The following is a 20168-nucleotide window of genomic DNA, read 5'->3' on the forward strand; positions in this document are numbered from 1 at the left end:
TAATGCTGTTCATCTCCAGCTTCTCATCTGCCAGGGTCTGCATGCAGCACCTTAATGCCTCTCTATATCTGTTTCCTCAACGGCTTTTGAAGTTCTTGACATCTCTTACTCTGTGACATCTGCATCCCTGTTTCCAGCTGAGGGACCAGGTGACGTGGAGGAGAAGATATTGCTGTTTCATAAAGTTGTCACTAAAGAGTTGACAATATTTACATTGCTATTTTTCCTGTCCATTGTGGGTTACACCTGCCCTTTGAGAAATAGGTTCAAGGAGGAAAGGATATGGCCTGCTGCAACGAGGTTATCCACAGCATGTGCCTCTCCAGGTAATGCCACAGCAACTGGGGAGAAAAGGTCTCAGGATGGGACTTGGACTAGTTGCACAACCTGAGGCAAATTGCTTCACTACAATTTTTGTACCTCAGTTTTCTCACCTAAGAGGGAGGATTTTGGGCAGTGCTGGGGAGGTCAAGTGCAGTTGTGAGGATTAACAGGAGATTTGAGGGGTGGAAAAAGACTTTATAACACATCAGCTCCCCTCCATAACCTTGTGCTTCAGGAACACCCTGAGCTGCTGGTTGTTTCCAGCCGAAATGGCAGAAGAGGCTCTTGTACCTCTGGCCCTGCCAGTGGATTGTTACAGATTTACTGAGTCACATTAACTTCTGCATAATTTTGGAGGAGACCCTACAGTGATAATACCCTCACCCAGGAGCTGCTTGCACTAAGAGAATAACAAAAGCAGGCTCTTTAAGATGTCCGTGGCACAGGGATATGCCCCACACACTGCTTTCCTATTAATAATGCATTGGGAGCTCCTGCTCCACCAGCAAAGCACCTGCACACATTCAGACTCCTGGACACCTCACCTCTGTGGTGTCCAACGGGACTCTGCTCCTGTGCAACCACAGAAAATTTGGAGAAATCCTTCTCTGCCACAGAGATGCCCCAGATTTGCACTGTGCAGACCTAGTAGCAGGATTTGGCCCTGTGATTTCAGCTGATGTCTCTTGAGCCGTGGGCTGAATAGGAACTGTAATTGGTGCAATTCTACATCTTCAAGGCTATTAGATCCTTGTAGCTCCCCATCATGCTGTGTTTGGAGTAAATAGAGAGTGTTTAGCCAAGCTGAGAGATCCTCTAATGGAACAGACAGTTCTTCCTCTCTTCATCTGCTTGTCCCCACAGCTTTGTTATTTAAAGTCAGGTTAAAAAAAAAACAAAATAAAAAAATAAATAAAAAAAATTCAGTAGACAGGTTTGGTTTGGAAGCCGGAGGACAGGAAAAGTTAGAGATATTTATTTGACAGGGTCAAGGTTGCTGCTTTTCTTTTCTCTTTCCCCAGGTCCCATAGGTGTTAGACTGAGAGACATTTAATCGAGGGAGTAGCGGTTTCATATCTATAACAAAAATCAAATAATGCAAGATGATTTACTCCCCCTAGCAACCAGGGAGCTTACCCTTAGCAACCAGCCTAGCCTCAGGCAGCGGTGTAATCAGCTTGAAAATATTTCAATTATTGTGTTGATTTTAGTGGATTTGAGAAGCGCTGTGCGGAGAGACCAGGCACATTCTGCCCACGACCTGGAGAGGAAGATATTGATTTAAACAGGTGTCAGAAAGGAAAAGTGGAGTAAATTTAAATGCAATAGGAGAACAGCACATTGAGTGTGGTTCAGTGTGGGGGTGACATTTTGCTCATCGCCTTGAATGAAAGTGACTCAACTGAACTAGAAATTTCACCTTGAAAATCATCTCCCATCGACACAATCAAGAGAAAGCCGTTCGCCATCTCTTTTCCCTGGCCGGGGGAAGGAGAAGGGGGGGCTGGCACCTGGGTTTCCAAGACAGCTCTGAAGGAAGTAACTATCAGAGAAATATGGGATTAGTGTATCCCACTCGAGAAATTAGCAGAGTGGTGCTGGGGGAGAAGCGGAGGAGACGGGAAGGAGAACGTCTGCAGAGGGTGGGATGCAGAATTCAGGGGGACTTAGCTACACAAAGTGATGCCTTCCACAGACTCCAGGCTGCTACTCTTGGAGTGAGGAATTTGGTTCCAGCACTGGACTGAGCTGTTGCTGGTAGGGTCAGCAGCAGCAATGGTCCAGCAAGTCTCAGACCTCAGACTGTGTTTCTCCTTGCAAGGCAAAGGGCAAACCCTGCTCTCAGTAGCATCACCACGACCCCATGGAGCAGCATATTGGGATATCTCTGGCTACCCTCAGCCTGCACAGAGTTGTTTTTCCAGGTTTAGCCACCTCGATATGGCACAAAAGAGGCAAATCAGATCCTGACCTTTAGCAAATTATCCCATTCCCCTCCACTCTTTGCTGCCCGTCCTACCACATACAAAAGATGCTCCCAGCAAAGCCACAGGCTGCTCCCTCACCCGCTGCTCCTACGTTTTGTGCTCATCACGCAGCTCCCCACCGCATGAACAGCCCGTGTGGAGTTCAACTGAAACCAGTGACACCTTTGTACACACTGCACCAACGAGCTGTTTTCTGATGCAGCAGAAGTCTGTAGACACTGTACTGATAATAGGGTCTCACCTGTTCCCAGTGAAGTGACAACTGACACGCCATGTTCTGATGAGCCTCTTTCCAGAAGGGTGATGCCGTGCATGGAGTGTATTATAAACGCCGGTTCTTGAGGCTGCGACAGCCCCTACTCAATACCAGCAATAACCCGAGTCACAGCAGAGTTGAAACTTTGTCCAATTCACAAGGAAGCTGCTTTCAATGTGCCTCTGACAGTTTGTGTGCAGGGCACTTCTCGCCCACTCCCTGAGACAAGCGGGAAGTGTGCAGCACAGGGATGCCCAGTGTGGGGGATCAATACCTGGCAGAGTCGAGCAAGTCACGGCTGCAGGGCTGGCTGTCAGATCCCTGCCTTGCCCGGGACTCTGCTGCTGAATCCTGAGCTCTGCTACCTGCTCAGAGGTCCTCCCCATTAGTGAGGGAAACAGCCAAGGCAGGAGCAAGGGCTCTGCAGGGACAGTGGGGACCAGGAGAGCTCCACCTCCACCAGAGCTTTTGGGGAGCCTGCCGGGTTGGTGTTGCCTCAGTTTTCTTTCCTGTCGTCAGAAATTCCTTCTGCACTTGTCAAGTGACCAAGGTGAATCACTTCTGTTTGAGACGGTTCACACTTCTCTGGGTTCAATTTCAAAGTGGCATTTTTAGAGCTTATCACATGCCATTTATAAATGTATCAGTGCCTGCTCAAAGGCTCGGTGGAAAGAGGAATGCTGCATCCCTCCTCTGTTTGACAAGAACACAAGCCCTGCACAATCTTCAGACAGCAAAGGGCACTGCCTTATCTCTGGCTAGTAAAGGGTGTATCTTGATGTTGCTACAATCACCCTCATGGTGTAAGAAGAGCAAAAATCAGCTTCTCTCCTGGATTTTGAACTATTTCGAGGCTTTTCTCTTTGCCATAAACAAAACTGATTCCTAGATCGTAGCTGTTAGAAAGGACATCTCCAGCTAAAATGGGATTTAGACTTCAATTGTGGCAATCCCATCCCATACTCATGCATCCAATTTTGTCTTACAGTAGAGTCAAGGTGGTTTATTCAACTGCTGCAGGGGAAGCAGCCGTGCACTTATTCCAGGGAAAGAGCCCTCCCACGGGCAGTTACACCACCAAGCAGACACTGTGTTACAAATCTCAGCTTTAGCTTTTCCTCACAGCAAATCCTGAAAGGGAGAAGGGTATCCAAAACATCTTCCTTTGACTTATTCAGGGACTTGAAATGACCAGAGGACTGCTGAGACAACATCCACTGCAACCAGAAAATGCAGGGAGGCCAAGGAGGAGGGAACTATCATGTACTTGGGGGAGATGCTGGGCAGATACCCAGCCAAACACCCACATGCCACCAGGACCAGCTTAGTACGAGCGCACATTTTAGCCTCATTGACTCACCCCAGGCAGGCAGGATCCTTCCCTCACTGCTCCCAGCAGTGCGAGCAGAGCCTGTTTGATGTGCTGACCTGCCCTCCACAAGCATCTTACATTCTCTATCTTTGTCGGATTGGGATGGGAAAAAAAAAAAATTCAGATTATTTTTAAGCCCATTTGCTGCCTTGCTCTGAAATGTGCAGTCTCTTCCCTGGAACGTACCTTCAGTGTAATCCGCTCTTTACCAGAGTCTGTAGTCGCTCATTCGCGCGTTCCTCTGCCTTCCTTCATTATAACCTGTTGCTCGTCAGAAACCTTAGCAGCTTAAACTGGACTGCTTCTTTGCTTGATAACAGTAATCAGGGCTTTAGCAGGCAGCTTTGCAGAATCAGCCTGCCCTGCACTCCTCCCACTCCCAATTTTCTGATGGATAGGTGATCACTCAGGGAAAAAAAATGTACATGTTCACCCTGAGAGCAGGACAATTTGCATTTTGGGGGGTGGTTGCTGGAAAATGAGGTATTTAGGCAGTCCCTCATGAGCTTTCCCAGGGAATTCCTGACTTAAATTTTCAGCGACGCTGTCCTGGCATTTTGCCTTATTGGTATCTGTGAAGTTATTAAAAGTCAATAACCAAATCAGAGTAGGTAACTACATAGGGGCACCTCCTGCCATTGATTTTTGGGCAGGATACCCTTCCGAAATCAATGGAGAGCTTTGCTTAAAAACCAGTGGTATGGTAAGGGCCACATTTCTTAAACAGAAAGAAGCACAAATCCAATATGAGTTTATGTACCAGCTCTGTCTCGCAAACCTCATGTTTCTGTCTTCTCAATCCTATTTTCCTTCAGTACAATTCAAATAACTCCCATTGACTTCTCATAAAAAATCAAGTCTTATTTTCTATGGTTGCTCATTAAAGAGAATTAGGCAGTTGTTATCATGCATTTGGAGATACAGATCCAGAGGTACAGGTTATTCTTCCTTTTGACTTCGGACTGATGAGTTGGACACTCAGTCTGTGTGACTGACAGATCAATTCATTCACTTTTGGAAACTTTTTTGCCTTGAATTTTAAAGGCTTCAGTTTAGTAATGGTGGTATTGAGCCAGTGTTTGTAATTGAAATAAGAAACTGAAATAGGAAATGCATCATCTGGCTAAACTACATTTACCACTCCATGCCAACACTTTAAATTGCAAAGGCCATCCTAAGTCACAAAGCCCTCCTCAACCCCCCAGGAGCTTAGGGATCAGACACTGCTCTAACTCTGGACCCCATCCAAGGCCTCTGGAAGTCAGTTGGTGGCTTTTCTTGACCTGGCAGATGCCCGAGAGTCACTCAAAGGCTCTTCCCTGGGTTACCTTAGCCCATGGTGCTTCCTTTCTCTGGCCAGTTTCCTTAAGCTGACACAGGCAATGACAGCTTTCCTCATGTCTGAATTACTGCTTGCATTTTTGGCTTGAAAAACAGCAACATAATCCCTTTTATGTTTTTTTTTTTTCAAGCTTCCCAATCAGGCATAAAGCTGGAGACCCGTTTCTCAATACAGCAGCATCTCTGCTTCTGAGGCTGCCAGCTGCTGCACCCCCATTGCAAACACTGCTTAAAATCTGTTTTGCAACAGAAACTTTTCAGGTGGAAGCAGATCTTTGAGCATGAGACCAAAATTTAGACTTACAAAATTCAGGAGAGGTGACATCAATCCTCCTTGTGGGTGCTTGCCCCCGTGTCTGCTGCAGTGCTGTGCGAGGCAGCTGGGCAGGGAAAAGCCAGACAGGTCAGCATAGCCATCAGCTACAACAATTTTTTTTGGCACAGGGAAGACATCTTTATCCCCTTAGCTGGGTTGCAACTTTTTCAGACGTGAGGCTTAGCCTCATCTGAAATACAGAGGGTTCATTCTCCACCTGAACCCCTGATCATGATCAGGGACTGCACCTGGAGAGGAAACCCACTGGGGAGCCGAGACACCGACCTGGTGCATCCATCCTGCTGGAGCCCTCCTGCCACATCTTCCCAGCCAGTGTCTCTGTGCCAGGAAGACTCAGCTAGCTCAGGTGTGCTTGCTTACATTAGACCTCTATTTCCTTTCCTGGGAATAAATTTTGTGGCAGCTGCTGAGCAGGATCCATTTAAGCTTACTGCTAAAGGCAGTCTGCCCCATCCGCTTCTCTCCGTGCATGGAGCAGAGAGGAACAGCAGGAACTTTCATCTCAAACGTGCAGAAAGCACAAAAGCAGCATCCTTTCCTGCACTCCTGCCTTTCTCCAAGTGAAGACGACAGTCTTCAGGGGAAGAAAAATACGGAAACCACAAGCTGGAGCCTCGGGCACGGCCAAAGGAAGCTGGTGGAAATATTCCAGCTAGGAAATATATTGAGCCAAGCCATAAAATGCTTCACTCAGACACATTCCCTGACAACACTGGGGGCCCCCTGCACTATATCCCACACTGCCAGACTTGCCACATATAAAAGCAAGGCAAGTGACCACAAGCATAAAAAAGAGTTATGCTTTTCCGCGTTGCATTTCGAGCACTCCAACAGGCCGGTACCACAAGGAGAAACAGGGTTTGTCCCCATTTCCTTCAGGAAGAGGCTTCACACAGCAAACAACCCACATTATAGCCATGGCAGAAGTGGCCACTGCACAGCAAAAAGAGCCCAGGGGACCTGTCACAGTGGAAGAACTTCCAGGAGAGCTCTTTGTTCACCGGTTCCAGAGCCTTGCCCAGGATGGGTCACGTTGCTCTCTAGCTGTAGGTACACTGTGTTTCCAGTTTCTGAGGGGTGCTGGGCAACCCCATCCATGTTTGCTCTGGACTTTCTAATTGCACTCTTATCCACTGCTTCTTTGAGGTTTTCCTCCTGGCTTCCTACCAAGAATAAGGGTGTTTCCTTGGATGTGAGAGAGAGCTTGGCCAAATCTAACTTCACCTTTGTGGTTTATGGATGGCAAGGGAATCTCTTTGGTGTTTCCAACTGGCCTGAACCATTAAAGGGAACCTTCCCCAGCAATATCTGTCAGCTTCAGGAAAACTAGAAGGGTTCTGTACAGATTCAAACTCACCCTCAAAAAAGAAAGAAAGAAAGAAAAAAAAACACAACAGAAAAAAAAAACACAAACCCACCTCTGTTCATTTTAAACAACAAATGCACCCACCAAGGACCTTTCTACAGTTTTCTACAGTTCTGTGCTCACAATACATGTCGCCTCTTCACTCTGTAGCTGTAGCAAAGGATGAGAGCCAAGCTTGAATGCAGTGATGACCTTACAAAATCCAAGATGAGAACAGTTTCACAGCTATGTGTCACTATCAGACCTTTCCAAATAACTGATACATGTTAGACCACTCACGTACACACCCGAACCTGCTCAGAAATAAGCTCTTTCTGCCTTTTTGCTACAGACACATCATCACTTCAGAACACAAAAATAAAGCACCCAAAGCTCCAGAAACTCTTATTGCAAATAATCTGACTGCCAGAAGAAAGGCAGTGTGGGGCTTATCAGAAAACTGGTTCGTGTGTAGGACCTTTAGCATCTTCAGATGAAGTCAATCACTCCACAAAGAACAGCAAGCCTTCAGTGTGAGAAGGAATTCACCTTCAACATGGCACTGCCCCAGCAGCCTGCCCAGTGATGCAAAACTGAAAACACCCTGTTCACAGTTTCCAGCTGCTTCTGTTGAGGTTTTCTTTGTTTCAGAAAGGAATTTGGGATCACTCAATGAAAGTAAGAACCATGCCAGCTCCTTCAGGTCCTGTAGAAATTTAGCAAGGAAGAGAGAAACGTTTTGTAACCTGAAGAATTTAGGAAATGAAAGCCAATTCTGGCAGTGCTGAGGCCAGAGCTATGCCATGGAATCCAGGAAGCATCCACCTCCTGTGTGTTGGTATGAAGTTTAAAAAATAATCAGTCCTCACAGGTGGATTAAACCCAGACATTCTCCTGCAGTCATCAGTAAAATAACACTTTGTTTCCTTAGGAACCAGATGTTCCCCACACAGAAAATGCTCCGAATTTGTAACAGCTATGGCAGACTCCACAGACCTGTAATGGTTTTTGGTCAGAGGGAACACAGAGCAAACAGAAAATATACAGGAGGAAAAAGGAAAAAAAAAAAGCTTCACATCCTCAGCTGTGGAAAAGTATTTGGAGTAAATGTTGAAGGCTTCAGCTCCTGGAGGAGGCTGCACTGTCTCTGATTGAAAATGAGACTGGAATTATGTTCCACGTCAGCTGTCAAGTAATGGTTTTGAAACCTTAAACAGAGAATACATTTGCAGCTATTAGCATGGTATGGTCATGGTTTGTATTTGAAGGTGAAAACAGTTGTAAGGAGGGAAAGAAAACATTAATTCTATTCATCTTGAAAGTTACTTTAACTTTTCAAAATGCTATGGTAAATTTTGAAAGTTTAAAATTAGTTTCAAGATGAATAGAATTAATGAGTGAATTAGAACTGGTACAGAATTGCAATAAATAATATTCGAAACCTTTTAATAAGCTTTGCAATGATTAAAATGAATGGATTTTTTTTTCTTTTTGCTATAAAACTGGAGCTCTTTTAAGTATAAATTGTGATAATGACTCGAGAATTTCTAGCGTCAGGTTTTTCCATTACTTCTCAGCCTCCACAGTTGATCTAAGGCTTAAAGAATAACATTCAAGCCTCACTTTCTAATGATGAGGTGTTTGACACAGAAAGCAATCCTAATAGAGGAGGCTGCCTGCCCTGTGATTGCTGGCAAGTAGAGCTGAGAGAGACAAAGAAACATTTTTCTACCGAGTCTCTTAACGAAACCTCCTCCTCGGACCTGGGACTGTGAGTGATGAACGGGAATCCTGTTGTGAGAGGCACTTGGCAGATCAGACCTGGTTTGTAATTCTGCCAGCATTTGTTATAAGTCTTGCTTTTAACAAAACAAAACAAAACAAACAAAAAAAAAAAAAAAAAAAAAAGAAAAAAATAGGAGGAAAAAAAAAGGATAAAAAATAAAGGACGGGATTTTTAGTAACGCTGAGTGATGGAACACTAACACAATTAGCTCAGTTATAGCAGTTTATGATACTGCAGGTCTGGTTCAACACAGGAAAATCCTCCTTCAGAACCAAGTTTGGAAAATTTCAAACTTCCTTGCCCACAGCTCCTGCCAAGCCTTTTAACCTCACAGCCTTTCTGTTTTTCTGGGACATGTTTCCATCACTGCTGAGATGGTTGTTGCTGTCCTGGGAGTGGTTCTTCAAAAGTCTTGCTCCGAGTTGTGCCTGGACTATTTCCTGTAAACTCATTATTCTCAATGTTGGACATCAAAAAGCACTGTAGCACAAATACATTTTCCTGTTTGTCCAGCCATTCTCCCCATGTGCCTTGGAAACAAGTTTGCTCACAGACATTCCCACTAGGACAGCTGCCCCTCTTCCTCTGCAAACAGCCCCCACCATGGCTGGTTGAGGACACCCTACAAGACTGTTTCACTGTTTCTCCTCATGTCTCTCTTGATATCCTTCGTTCCTGCTTCTCCAGGTAGCTCTGTAACCCTCAGTCACTTCAATATTGCAGTACTGCTCAATCCATCACCAGTTGGATTTTTCTCTGCTGTTGCCCCTCTGGTCAGTTCTGCCAGTGTCACATTCCAGCTGGGAAGCAGATGCCCCAGGCTGGCCACTTCTTGGGCTGACCTATGCTAACCTCCCGAGATCATCGCTTTCCCATGGGAGGAAGGTCAAGACTGGAGCCTCGTCTCTTCAAACTGGTTCCTCAGTTTCCAGCAGTTTTCTCCTGAGGGTCACTGCTGCCCAGAGAACACAGCATGGCCCCTCTCCCACCCCTGCTGTCCCTGGGCTGGCTTTGCTCAACGTGATGAAGCTGGTGCTGCTGTCTGGCAGTGACCACACCTCCTGGGCATCCACCACACTCTAATGAGCTTCTCTGTGATGCTGAGATTAATTTTCAAGATCCATCACATTTTCTTGGCTGGTTTCTCCTGCTCTCTCCAGCAAGATGCCACATGCTCCTCCCCAAATCACCCACTTTACACCTGATCAATCATTCTTCTGTTATAGCAAAATATGATCCTCTCATTTGGTTTTCAGCTCTGCTTCCCCCCCTGCAGATTTGAGGGTGCAGCCTGAACTGTGCTTTCTTTATTTCTTAGTTTTCATGAGAGCCCGTAATCCACTCAGAAGCCGTTTGTAATAATCGTGCATAGGAAATGTCACCCAAAATAAATCGTGTTGCGTTAACTTCCTGGGTGCTCACTGTGCTGAAAGCCTGGCAGGGGGAAGGACAGAGCCCTTTTCCAGGTGTATTTATTTCACTAGCCTGGACAGCTCGTAATCACAGACAAACTGTTTGTCCTTGACTCCTGTCTCAGCAAAGGAAGACTGAACTTCCCGCAACACGATCCATATCACATCAGATTTGATGTATTTCATAACAGCCTTTTATTCTCCTGTCTTTGTTCATTTATTTATCAATCTGACACTTTGCTAGATATGTCGCTGTCTTTCTTTTTATTCACCTGTCATTATCTCCTGCTCACACGTTAAAATACTCACCTTTTTTATGTATATTAAAAATAAAAAAGGCTCTTGGCCTGTGCCTTTTCGCTGTGGATTTTCTCTGTTGCACTTAAATAACAATAGAACGGATGGTTTGCAAATCCTTTCTGACTTTTAGTGATACAAATTGTCGCTACCCTGAGCTTCCAGCCTGCCTGGAAGCACCAAAAGGCCCCGCTGCCACACACATCTGCGCAGCTGAAGCCACGCACGTGGCGCTCTCCAGGCTTTTGGGACCAGGTCTGTTGAGAGGGAACTCAGGAGCGGAGCAGGAGAGCATCATAAACACCCAGGCACCATAAATAAACATTTACCAGTTTTCCATGATCTAATCCGCTGTGTTAACCCTGCCGTAAATCCCACGGGAGGGAGTCTGAGGAGTTTTCCTTCCCGCAGATCTCAGGGGTTCGAAGGCAGCGAAGGCACTGCCGTGCCCGGCGTGGCTCGCTGGGTCTCAGGTGCAGGGCTTAGCTTACTCCTTTAGAAGGAAAGTTGGCTCAAAACTTACAGCCAAATAAAGTCATCCTCTGCTTTTCCCTGAGCATTTCACAAAAGCAGTTCGATATTACTCCACCCTGAGTTTTTACTACCATCACAGAAACAACTAAAAATATTTAACTTGTTTGTTAAAATATTTAACGTGGTTTTGACAGTTCACCAGCTGTTTAAAAGTAGCTGAACAGGATGGCAGAGGCTGTTGCTGAGTTTAATAAATGTGTGTGTGTGTGTAATGTTTGTTATCTGAGAAGTACATTTAGATGTCTGCTTAGGTTAGTATCACATATGCTGGAACACATGTTCCTATTCTGGTACACATCTATAATTGTGCCCATTTATCTTATTGTAGTTTAAAGTACCAACAGGATAAATAAAGGCACTGTCTATTTTACTTTGAGAAAGAGAGAGACCAGGGTATTTAAGTCAGCGAGAAAATACAAAACGCTGTAGATAAAAACTTTCAGGGGTGGGGAAAATTACTTTTTAAAATAGCACAATCAGGGACATCGTTGCTGTGGAAAGATTTTAGTTAGAAAGAAGCAATTCAAAAGCTTCTATGAAATGAATGTAGGCAGAGAACAGTGGCAGAAGCAGGGAGGCATTTTGCCTGTGTCCTTTCTTACGGTAATTTCTAGGCATTAATTTTCCATGTCTATTAAAACAAAATACTCTTGCAGATTTGCTGTCCTGTTGCAGGGTCCGAGCACAAGCAAGGGATGCCAGTGCTGCAGGTGATGGTGAGGAAGGGGTGGAGGAAGCCTAGGCAGAGCTAAGCCTGCAGCATGGCATTACCACTCTCAACAAACCCAGCAGGATAAATCCCTCAAGCCATACACCCCAGCTGGGGATCCCTGGGATGCCTCACCTACACCACAGGTCAGGGCTGGGGACCCATCTACATGTATCCTCACCCAGGATCAGAAAAAAAGCTACCAGAATTTTCCCTTTCTCCGCATTTATGTGGTCTTCAGTGAACACGAAGTGTGAAGATTTGCTGAACAGCACTAAAATGCTTACCAAGCCCATAAGCATCCTGAAGACAAACAGAACCAGGGTGCAGGTTTAGATCTTTCAAAGCAAATATCCTTCGAGATGTACCTACCCCAGACTGAACTCTCACACTTCATTCCTCTAATCACTAATGTGCTAATCCAGACGTGGAAGGAAACAATCAACCTACACTAAAGCCAGAAACAACTATCCCAGCCCGTGACACCAGCCAGGACGTGCAGAACAAGGAAATAAACCAGCTCGGGAATCCAGCACTTCGTGACTTGGATTTGTGAAAGCAATGATAAATTTAAAAGGATTTAGGAAAACTCTAATTGCAGGAATCAGTCTTGAGAGACAGAGCGAGACTCACAGACTTCTTTGATGTTCAGTTCATAAAAGTCCTCAAATTACAGAGGGAAAATCACTTTGCATCTTGGAACAGACTGACGGTCCAGAAATACGCTGAAAACCAGTCACTGGGCTTCAGTGAGCAGCTAAGACAAACTGCCAGTGGTAAAATGAACATTAAAACCAAGATCACCAGACACACACAAAATGTATTTTGAAGGAGAAGCCAAAGAGCTTGATCACATTTGTGACTGGACATGACTGCTCCCAAACCAACCTGGTGGCACTGGATTTTCCAGAGGTGATTTTTCATGCCCCTTGTTCTTGCAGTTCAGGTTGATAAAGGGAGCCTTAGTGGGACAGCTGAGGCTATTGAGATCCCCCACTTCTGGTGTAAACTATTTGAAATGAAACAGAAATGCCAGTGAAGGGGGTTAGGGAGCTGAATTTTCAAGCTGAGGTGAACTGTGACAGTTGTATATAAACATCTCACCTAACCACATCTTAGGAGAGCGAGCTGATGAAATGGACAGTGACCACGCAGTAGCTGGATCTGCTTAAGATTTATAAGGTCCCCATAATCTTTTCTTACCTAAACAGATCAAAAATAGATCCAATGTGACATTAAGGTTATTTTCACCACACAAGGAGTCATTATCAGTCAAGGCAGCAGCAATTCTGGAGCACACTGTGCTTAGATGTGCTCTAAGAACACCAAAGCTATTTTACGTGGAATAAAACATGATCCTTCAGGATCTTGCAGTCTGAGTTATACACCAAGCCCAGACAACAATTCCAATAACAATTCAAAGCTGGGAAGAGTCATCCCAAACTGAGTTTTGAACTCCTGGGTGCAGCAAGAGCTGGAAGCCTGAGGAATGCTTCTAAATCACCCATGTGTTATGGATCATCGCAAATGTACCAGCGTTGCTGGAAGTCTTGCAAATGACAGAGGCTCAAATGAGGACTCTATCCTGCAAAACAGAGAGTGGTGCCAAGCCCACAGCTATTCGGATGCCTTGCCAGAACAAACCACCTTGTGAGAGCGAGCCCTTGGCTGCCAAGAGAAGAGCAGTTCCTGGAGATACAGGGATGGGGAAGAGGCGGCCGCGCTGAAAGAGCTGCTGGAGACTCACCTCCTTCCAAAAGGGAAAGGCAACGCAAAAAAGAGAGATAGGCTTATTAAGCATATTATTTTTAGGAGACAGAGAAAAGTTTCCAGTGCCTCCAGCTGTCTCTAAGGCTTTGGGGGGATGCAGCCAAGCCAGGGTTTGCTCTGTGGGTCCACAGGTGCCTGCTGGGGGTGGTACGTGCTGCACAAGCAGCCTGGGGGGAGCAGAGGGGAAGGAGGAGGGAGCAGGGAGGAGGGAAGGAGAAGGAAATTGTGCCATGTCCTTCTCTTATGCCAAAAAATGAAAAGAAACTATAAACCTCCTGTTTTCAGAATATAAAAAGGTTGTGAAAATAGGACTCCAAGGGCTCTGCAAACGATTATGCTAATTAGATCCAGGGCTATTCAGTAGCTCTGAAGTGATGCTCAGGAATTTTGAACTACAGTTTTTAGTGTGATTACAGATCATATTAAAATTCTATTAGTCTTCACTTAAGTTGTGAATAAGTAGGGTGGAATAATGGGTCCATACTTTCTTGAACCCAAATACTTTAAATATAGCAGATATTTTAGGGTGAAAATACCCCCCTTTTTTAAACAACAAGAAGCTTTATTTATGTAACTACATGGAGTGAAACTACAAGAGGTGAAATATTCAAAGATTACTAATTTTTCCACATGGGTCCAAACTTTGAGTGTTGTTGTAAAACAGTATTTTTAATTGTTTTAGCTTTGCTACATAGTATAATTGAGACACTCAGAAGAGAAAACTTGGTGGCAAAATCTCTTTTTGTTTCTGCCTTGCAAATGATAAATTGTTAATGAGCACCTGTTACAATGTTAATGAAAGTGAGATCTGTATGTAAATAAAGAAAATTTAATAACTTAACAAGGTGGATTAAAATTCCCAACCTGCTCCTTGCTAATCTAATGCCAAACACCAAATAGTTGCTATCTAAGCAGGAAACTAGTTAATGTATTCACCTCCGTGTACTTTTCAAACTATAATTAATATTTTAAAAATTTATAAAACCGAAATCATAGGTTTGATTGTAACAAACAAAATATCTGACTTTAATCTACTACAAAAGGTTGGTGCAAATCCCCTTAAACGATACTAAAATGTAAACCACAAGGCAGCACTGAGGAATTGATTATGTTTAACTTCTTTTGCATTTGTCCTAATCACATTCTTTATAATTGTATTTAAAATGACTCCAAAATGGTTGATTGGTAATTCTGTAGCACAGAAGAAATACGGAATGAGAACATTGTTTCCTTGGAAGAAAAAAGTCTTGTTATAAATAACTTTAAGGTATGTCCTCTGGACATTGAGTGAATATTAACACTTGACAAATGGACATTTGTTGGCTTAAACTAAAGTGAAAGTTATTGAAAGGGAAGAAGCAAGGCTCTTACTTCCTAGAGAAAAAACTTGCTTTCATGTGGTCTCTCTCATCTCCAAACCCCACACAGGGTTTTACAGTAATGCCCTTCCTCCCCTTCCCTCTTAATTCACACCCCACCAGGCCCTGTGGCTGCCCCAGGCAGACCAAATGGTTTCTGGGGCAGCTTTGGGGGGCTGAGGCTGCTGGTGGAGCCCCACAGCCCACTTCAAACTCAACCCTACAAACACGGCTTCATCAGGAGACCTGCATTGGCAGGGACTTCTAGAATGCCTTGACCCAACCTCCTCCCTCCAGCAAGGTTAACTTCAAACCTAGACCAGGTTTCTCAAAATCTCAAGGGTCTCTCCACAGCCACTCTTGGATGCTGTTTCAGGGCTGCACCACTCTCATGAGGAAAGGTTGGAGGTTCTGGTCTGTCTCCTCATGTGCCACCATGGCCACACACCCGGTTTCTCCACATAACAAATTGATATCTAAGTCCTTCCCACCAGTAATACACTTGTCTCCTTGGCTCCAGTGCTTTTCTCCCTGTTTTAGAAAGGTGTTCTGAAACACAGAGAACAAGGGGTTTCACCACGCCCCCAGTGTAAGCCCACAATCAACCCGTGATAAAAAAGCTGAACGGACATGTAGGAATGACATTTGCAGCTCTCTGGGCTCTCATCCACTGGACCTTCTCCTTCAGCTACTCTGAATTTGGAGATCTAGACACAAACATGGGTGTTGGCAGCCCATGATCACTTGTGATGGGCCTGGTCAGCATCATCCCACATCAAAGCAAACACCGCCCTTGTCCATGAGGAAGTGAGCCCCAGAGGAGATACCACAAATAACTATTTCTAAAAAAAATTTTGGAGAATATACTTGCATACTCTGTCCTTTAATTGGGAAGCACTTCACGGGTCTGCACTTAATCAAGATGGATACCTCATTAGGACATCTCCCAGGGAACCAGTTTAGCCTAACAACAGCAAATCGCAATGCTGCTGCTTAATTGGGACAATTTTTGCAAAGTCTCCTCTTAATGGAGACATATTGGGTCAGTGCCAGGAGTTAAGTGGTGTTAAATGAAATAGGTGCAAAACTCCAACTTCCTGTCTCTTTATATAAAGATTGTCAGCTAAAAATGTAAATAAATACAGGCTAAATATTTAGGAGTGGGGACTTAGAGTTTCTTTTTTTTTCCCTTTTGGTTGCATAGAGTACTGTAAAGGAATGTGGGCTTCTTGGGTCTGTACTTAACCCTACCTTCAGTTCTAAGCTTGATGAGAAGAATTTCAGAAGTGTTCCTCCTGTTGTGCTTGGACAGCACATAGCAACTCTGGGTCCAGATCTCTGACTGAACATCCTGGTTTTGCCTACCATAGTCAAGACAAATTGTCACCCTCTACTTAGCCTTCCTGTAAAGGCATCTATACAACCATAAGAACAAGTCTGTATGGGAGCCAAGGCCTTAACCCTGAAGCCCTGGAAACAAAAGCCAAGGTCCCCAGTGGAGCATGCCAGACGTGCAATCACAGACATTTCTATGTTCCTGCCATCCAAGGACTTTTGTGCCCTGATTTAGGGTCAGAAATATAACACTTCCACCTAAAGGACACAGAGGACCTACAAAAAGATGTGTTCATGCCCACAGTGGGAAACTTTCCTCCACTTCCATGAAGTCAGGTGTGTCCCACTGACACGATGCCACACAGTTTGCTGTGAGCAGTGCAGCACCAAGTCCACCTCAGCATGGTGTGGTGGGAAGGCTGGTCAGGGAGATGAGGCCCTTGCTGGAGACTCTGGGCATGCCTGGTTTTGGCAAGTGCCATGGCAGGGTTCAATGAGTCAGGGTCCTCCTTCTCTCAGCTTCCCTCTCTGCTCACACAGAGCTGCAATCTTGCTCTCTTTACCATTTTTCTTCAGAAAAGCAGCTGCTGGGGCAGCATCGTGCTGCTCAGTACAGGGTTAGCTTCTGGGCAAGGCTGCTGACAAATAAACTAATCACACTAATGACAGGCACTTTCCCAAAATCACTCAGGGCAGTAGCAGCCACCAGCATGCTGGGAACAGGCACCCAGTGCATAAACCAAGCTCCTTTCAAAATACCTCTCCCATGACATGTTAGATTCCCCTAGATATTTCTGTGTTAACATTAACTGATGAACCAGCCTGAGAGGCATCAAAGCAGGTTTTTTCCCCCCCTTCATCATTAAGAGAAGCTGTTTTACAAGTATCTGAGCAATTTGAAAGATAGAAAAGGTGTGCAAAAATTGTCTGTTCAAGACATTGACTCAGTAACCTGTAAAAGATGTTAGTTAAATACATTTCCTCAGGACTCCTACAGTCTTTGACTGAAAGTGTTTTGTACATAAACAAACAACAACGCTCCTTCCATCCATTAAAACCCACCAGGCACTTTAATACATCACAGCGTAACCATTTAGCTCAGTCATTTTTCATTGTTTGACCTCACTTTTAATTAGTGACTAAATTATTAATGCCATTTGATAGGAGACAAACTACTTGGGAGTGCTGCTGTTCTCTAGGCCAGCTCTCAGGAACTACACACTCAGATTTTGTACGTTTCAAATAAAACACAAGTGGCCAGAAGAAAAACAATTTACATTTACAGCTCCTACAAACCCAGCATCCATCAAGAGTTTGGTGCTGGAAAAAAAAAAAAATCTCATGCAGTGTTATCAGTAGACTTTTAAAAATCAGCAAGAAAATATAAAGTTCCCCCAGAGAGAAACTCCCTGGAGATTTTCCAAGAAGTTCACAAGCTCTGGAAAAGTAGTTGCTGGATCCTGTAATCGCAACGCCCAGGATCGTTTAAAGAAGTTAGCAGTGTGTTTTTCCCAGCACAGCTTTGATGTAGAGGTTCCTAAGGAGGGAAGATGAGCCCACAGAAATAGGAAAGCTGAAGGTGATTTAAAACCAGAGAGCGAGAGGGCACGGCTGCAGCAGAGACCCAGTGTCTGAGCCAGCTTAGCTGACACCAACAGGCACCAAATTGTTCCCAAGTGGGCAAGGTCAGGGTGTAACATGCCCATTGCTGGGGCATTTGATTCCTTGTAAGCACTGACCTGGGTTCCCCACTCCTGGCACTTTCTCTCTGAGGGCACAGAGCGCTGTAGAGCAGCAATTTCTCTAACGCCAGGGCAAACACGACATCCTGCTCACGGAGAGGAAAACCTGTCGTGAGGTCTTCCGGAAAAAAGATCCGGCTCACAGTCATTGTCATGAAGGAGACGACAAACCTGGGATCCCTGGGGCAGCTGTGGCAAATGGATTTGGTCTCCCTTACTAATAAAGAATCTGAGGCCAGGCCCTTTCCCTCCAATTAAAGCCAAGCCTGGGTGAGCCCCTATAGAACACTTGGGCTGGATAAAGATGATCAGTCCCCTGTTGAACTCACCCCAGGGGTGTGTTTAGCCATCATCTCCTTTATTTGGGGTTTTTAGCTTTTCCCGGGACTGAACCATCTTCAGTCCATAATGGCAGCCAATGTACCAGGGCTGGTCCCCTCACAGAGCAGCCACCCAGCCCCTTTCAAGGACATTTAGGAGCCAACAGCACGGGGCTGCCTGGAGCTGGCGAGGGGGTCATGCCACAATAAGGTGTTAGTAAAATCATACCAAAACCTTTCAAAAACTGCAACTCTGGAAGCTAGATAAGGAACTGGGGACACATTGAGGGAACGATTTCTCCAGCAACATTCACAGTCAGCAAGATCTCTTGCTGTGTTAGACAACTGTTTAGCTGTTTCCCGCACGACTTGTGGTGTTATCGAACAAGAATGTAAGTTTGCTGTACTGCTGCTAACAGGCAAAGCCATCAGCCCTTCCCACATCCAGCTCCCTTTGCCTCCCTCAGGTGCTCTGACTCAGACCCGAACCTCTCCTGGGTCTCCCCTGTTGCAGGTGGGTGGTGGGAGCCCTGCACCCCTCATACAACGAGGGAGAGAGACACTCCTCAGCTGTTACGGCGTTCGCTGCCTATACGAAGGCACAAGGCAAGTAACAATAATGTTTCTACTTACTAGATGAAACAGAAAACATGATCTCCATATTGTTCTTTAAAAACAGAACAAGAAATCAGTTTTTCAGCCGGACTGGCCTTTCTGCAAAGGGTGATGCCTGCCAAGCCCGTTTATTTGCACTCAGTTTTTCCCCAGTCTTGTGTCCTATCCTTCCAGTTAAGCCATAAAGTTTCAAATTCTTTGCCATCCAAACTCAGGCTACAAAGATTCACAGAGTTAGACTTTAGCCTGCACTGCTGTTGCTGTCAAGTCAGAATGTGTTTTTATTTCTTAGACATGTGTTCCTTCTGTTTTAGTAGGTCTCAAGCAGTTATTTTCACTTACTCCTAAGACATATAAAAATCGCTATTTCTTCTCCCCCCTACCCGAAAAATGACATAATCTCCCCTGCATGCTTTCAGTGTAAAATAAGCAAGTGCATATGAGGACTAATGGCCCTAAAGGAGCTGGCTAGATCTACTCACTCAATAATCCATGCTTTCAAAAGGCCTGATTTCACAGTTACAGAGACACCCCTGAGCAGTTTTGCTGTGAGAGTGAGCACTCGTAGCATCTCCTCTTCTCTCGATATGCTTCAGCAGCTCCCTCTAATGTCAGTGGGGACCCCCATGTACAGCTCCAAGAAAATTAGACAGCATCAGACAACATCCTGCCCTCAACTGCACATCCACAGCTTCCAGGGGAGGTAATGATACCATCACGGCATCCCAAGGGATGGAAGCTGTTTGGGAGGATGAGATGCTCCTGGGAGCCAGCATGTCCATCTCACCCTGAGCCCCGTCTGTGGACAGGGTGAAGCATCCATGCCGGATGCTGTTGCATGGGAGGGATCACAGGGATGGAAGCCCCTTCCTCCTCACCAGCACTGGTCCTAATGCCAGGAGAGAGAACTGCAGGACAGAGGCTTGTAGCATAAATCATCCAGAGTCCTTGAACGAACCCCCCATTCACATTCATTTCTAATCTGCCGATGCCCTACGTCCAGTAGTCAGTATTTTAAATTGTTATTAAATGTCTTTGGGGGGATTATAATTTGTATGCCTGATTATACAATGGATATACCTATCTATCTCGTGGTATCACAAATAGCCATACCATAATGATGATTGAAATATATAATCCCCCCAAAGATGGTCAGAACAATTTAAACTTCCCTCTGCTTAATTAAGAGAGTTAGGGGATTAGGTACATGATTTAAATGGAGGGGAAGGTTTGGTTTATGTTTTTAAAACCCAGTGGAGTCACAGGGAACTGGCAAAGGATAAGTTAGACTGCCTTGTCCATCCTTGTACTGTCTTGTACAGGTCTT

The sequence above is a fragment of the Manacus candei genome, unplaced genomic scaffold (assembly GCF_025592945.1).
Source record: "Manacus candei isolate 608988 ecotype Guabito, Panama unplaced genomic scaffold, ASM2559294v1 h1tg000002l, whole genome shotgun sequence".
Lineage (NCBI taxonomy): Eukaryota > Metazoa > Chordata > Aves > Passeriformes > Pipridae > Manacus > Manacus candei.